Below are 5,000 nucleotides of genomic sequence, written 5' to 3'. Positions count from 1 at the left end.
ATGATGATGATAATGATGATACTACTACTGCTACTAATAGTAGTAATTATAAAATAACAATAATAATTATGATAATTATGCTAACAATAATAAAATATTGATATTCATATTGATAACGAAAATGTTAATTATGATAGTGAATATTATGAACATGATAATTGTAATAACAATATTAACAATTATCATTATCATAATGGTATCAATATCAGTAATGGCAATAATGAAAATAATGAAATGGATAGTAACATTAACAATAATAATAATAATAATAATAATAATAATAATAATAATAATAATAATAATAATAATAATAATAATAATAATAATAATAATAATAATAAGTAATAATAAATAGAGAAACTTCTTCAATAATAATAATAACTGAGGATGGAATCCAGGTGCATTTGGAAACTGTAGTCTCCTTTTCAATAAATCTAGTTTTTGTATTGTGGATTTTTCTTCCATAGCATCAGCACGGAAGAGTGTCTTACCATCCATCATCCATCCATCGTTCCTCTTCACCTCCTTCCCTGACATGGTACCTGCTTTTCGGGCCTACGAGGATTCTGTCATCGCCACGGACCGACGGAAGAACCAGCTACATTTCCTCCGTGACTGCCTCGAGGAGAAGGTGCTCCTTTCCTCGATCTCTAATGTACTAAAACATTCAGAGGAAGGATCTCCCTTTCCGGACTATGCACGTTCTCTCCTCCTTGAACGTATTCGCGGGATGTCGAGCATGCTTTCTATCGTTCACGAGTACGTTTGGACTTCCTGAAGGAGCGGCTCTCCAGATATATCTTCTAGCTCATATCCGACGTTGCTCATGATTCTTTCCGGTCCCTCTCCACCACCCATGGCCGTCTCTCTCCCAGAAACTCTCCATCCTCACCGCCCGCAGTCCTTGGTCCCGCTTCTCCCTCACCGACGCTGTCACCAACCTATCTTCCCTGTCCGTGACCCCTCACCAGCAACAACTCTTTGGCTTCGGTCTTTCCTTCGCACTCACCCCCTTACCTGTATCGACATTATTTCATCCTTTGACCGTTTCATCTCTTCGCACAGGAACTCGTTGCCTGATATCTATCTCCTCCGTGGTGCTTTCATCCCAGCCCTCGAATCTCTCCTCCATCCTAACCTTTCCATTCCCAGGCATTACCGTGAGGCCCTTCAAAGCCTGCGCAGGGAGGATGTCATCATTTTGCTTTCTGACAAGGGCAACTCGGTGGTGGTCCTCGACCGTGCTTCTTACCTGCAGAAGACTCAGGACCTGTTGGATGACGCCTCTACCTATGCACCTCTGACCAGCGACCCCCGTGAACGCATTGCTGCTACCTTCCACCGTCGCCCGAAAGAGATAGCGGCCTGTTTTCCGGTGGCGAATCTCTACCAGAGGTTCTGCGGCCTGGCTGCGAAGTCTCTCACTCCCCTCCTTGGTACCTTCTCTCCTGCTCACCTCCACCACTCTCAGGACTTCATCTCCCACGTCCGTGGAGTATTACCGGCGATCATGATGAGATTGGATGTTGCCTCCCTGTTCACCAAGGTCCCGCTTGATTACGTCCTCGCTTTTCTTCAGAGGAGGCTCCCCGCAGAGGATCCTCGTCTCCCTCTGCCCACCGACGTCTTCCTCCAGCTGATTCGTCTGTGTGTGGAGTCTAATTCCTTTTCCTTTGAGGGTCGCTTCTACTCTCAGACGTTCGGTGTTGCCATGGGCTCTCCCCTCTCTCCAGTCTTGGCAAACCTGTTCATGGAATTCTTCGAGTCTGAGCTTCTCCCTTCCATCTCCCTTCGTCCGTCGGTCTGGCTGAGGTATGTCGACGACGTCTTTGCTCTCTGGCCTCATGACCCTGCCCTGTTCTCGGATTTCCTGACGCAGCTGAACTCTCTTTCCTTCCATCCATTTCAAGGTAAAATGGGAGGTTGACAACAAGCTCCCTTTCTCGGACACCCTAGTTCATCGCTCTGATGACCACTTCTCCCTCTCCATACAGGGAGCCTATGCATAGTGGTATGTACATACACTTCTCATACCATCCTCTCGATGTAAAGAAAGGTGTTGCCACCTCGCTGTTCCTCCGCAACTGTGACCCCCAGTACCTGGATTGAGAGATCGACTTCCTGCTTCGCTCGTTCTCCAACGGGTTACCCTCGTCATGTTCTCGACGTCGCGTTATCCGGGCACGGCGACCTTCTACCACGACTCCTTTCCTAAAGAGACTATCACCTGCCTGTCCTCAGCCGCCCTACACTGAGGAGATCTACTCTCTCCGTCGCCCTCTTCACCCTCTCACTACAGGCTGATCTTTCGCCAGGTGAATAATTCCGTCGCAACCTGGTCCACACCAGCCCTCCCTCTACCTCGAAGGTGGCGCCTATGCTGTTCCTTGTCCCTCCTGTGCTAAGTAGTATTTTGGCGAGACAGATGCCAGTCTCTCTAAGCGCCTGTCTCAACATAAATACGCTGTATCCAGGGGACACAAGAACAACGCCCTGTTTCGTCATCAGTGGGACACAGACCATCCGATGGACTGGTCAACGGCGCGGATTGTCTTTCCTTCCGCTGATATCCACGCCCGCAGACTGGTGGAATCCTCCCTATAAAGCCGCTGCCTAATTTCAACATGAACAGTGGCTTTTTTCTTGGTGATAGTTTCCTCGCGTCCCACATCCTCCGCCTTCTCCCTTCTGCCGGCCACCCGCACATAGTCCGCCCGATCCTCCGACCTCATGTGGCCGCCTTTTGCTTCCGTTCGTCTGTTCACCTGCCCCGTGTCACCGCGTTCCCTCTCCTCTCCCTTTCCTCTCCAGACCTGAGGATGGAATCCAGGAGGATTTCGAAACTGTAGTATCCTTTTCAATAATCTCGTTTTTGTATTGTGGATTTTCTTCCATCACTATTAGCATTATTGCTATCATCACTCATTATCATTATTTTGTTGTCATTGCTGAAATATTATTGTTATTATGTGATTTGTATACATACACATCATATATATATATATATATATATATATATATATATATATATATATATATATATATATATATATATATATATATTATATATATATATATATATATATATATATACATATATTTATTTATTTATTTATTTATTTATTTATTTATTTATTTATTTATTTATTATAGACACCCACCCACCAACACACACATACAAATTTTTACAATAAAAGCCGCTCTTCTCCTTCACTTTCGCAATGATTTGCAGCAGTTCGTACCCGCTTATCATACTTATTATTGTAAAACAACCCTTTCCTGATCATTAGGAGCTCCTTCTTTTCGTAATTAGCCTTAAACTCCAGAATTTGAGATATTTTAGTGAGTCATCGCCATTACTTTGATATTAAAACAGGTAATGTATGATTTTCTTCCTCTTATTATTATTCTCATTACTATTATTATTATTATAATTGTTATTATTATTGTTGTTATTATTATTATTATTATTATATTATTATTGTTATTGTTTTATTATCATTATTATTTTTTTATTACTATAATTATTATTATCATTCCTGTTTTATTATTTTTTTTCTCTTATACTTACAATCATCGTCATTGTTATCATTATTTTTTATTTTTATTTTTATTATTTTTTTATTTTATATTTCATTATTAATTTTATTTAATTATTATTATTATTATTATTATTATTATTATTATTATTATTATTATTATTATTATCATTATTATTATTATTATTATTATTATTATTATATTATTGTTAATGATAATAATAATAATAGTAATAATAATAATAATAATAATAATAATAATAATAATAATAATAATAATAATAATAATAGCAATAATTACATAATTATTTTATTATTATTACTTTTATTATTATTACTATCATTATTATTATTATTATTATTATTATTATTATTATTATTATTATTATTATTATAATTATTATTATCATTATCATTATCGTTATTATCAACATCAGCACTATTATCATCCTCATTCTTCTTATAATTATCATTAATATTGTTACTATCATTTTCATAATTTCCATTATTTTTCATTGTAATATTACTAATAATATTTATCATTGCAATTATTATTATTATCATTATTTATCAATATCATTATATCATTATCATTATACTAATTATTATTTTTGTTATCGTTATTATCATTATTGTTATTCTCACTGTTCTTGCCATAATTACTGCTATCATTAATATCATATTATCCTTATCATCATTATTATCATTATTGTTCATACTTTTGATTATTATCATCATTATCACTATTATTATTATTATTATTATTATTATTATCATTATTATTATTTTTATTATTATCATTATTATTATTATTATTATTATTACTATTATTATTATTATTATTATTATCATTATTATTATTATCATTATTATTTTATTTTTATCATTATTGTTATTAGTAGTAGTAGTAGCAGTAGTAGTAGTAGTAGTATTATAATGATGGTTGTATATATATATATATATATATATATATATATATATATATATATATATATATATATATTAATATATATATATATATATATTTATTTATATATATCACAACTTCAGTATCAGATAACATCGCATCACCACGCTTATTAGTATTATCGGAATTACGAAAACGAAAAAGAATTCACCTAATCCACCTCTGTCTTTCTTCCTTCCTTCACTTTTCCTCCTAGCTTCATCATCCTCCCCATTTGTCATAAAAAGAATTAGAAATAGATACAAACACTTAATCATTTCACAAATTGTATCGAGGAGAAAAGCGAGCCTCTATTTCGTAAGGTTTCTGCTAACGACTTTTTCTCTTCTTTATTTCGCGTTTATTTGTTCTCCTTCGTCTGTAATTAAGGTGATACATCACTCTTCATCAGGATAATCAGTCATTCCTCATCTTGGTCTTATGGAGGATTTCCGTCATTCTCTTTGTGTTACTTGTTACGGAGACTGGAACATATTTTTCTCTTGTTCTCTGTC

The 5,000-nt window shown here is 35.8% G+C and overlaps 1 pseudogene; it reads left to right on the top strand.

Moving 5' to 3' along the window:
- The first annotated feature begins 535 nt into the window (after nucleotides 1-535).
- Nucleotides 536-5,000, top strand: part of LOC119579721 — a 5,402-nt pseudogene continuing 937 nt past the window's right edge.

This window comes from Penaeus monodon, chromosome 12 (assembly GCF_015228065.2).
Source record: "Penaeus monodon isolate SGIC_2016 chromosome 12, NSTDA_Pmon_1, whole genome shotgun sequence".
Taxonomy (NCBI): domain Eukaryota; kingdom Metazoa; phylum Arthropoda; class Malacostraca; order Decapoda; family Penaeidae; genus Penaeus; species Penaeus monodon.
The sequence above is the reverse complement of the archived record's forward strand: the minus strand, read 5'-3'. Positions and strand labels throughout refer to the sequence as shown.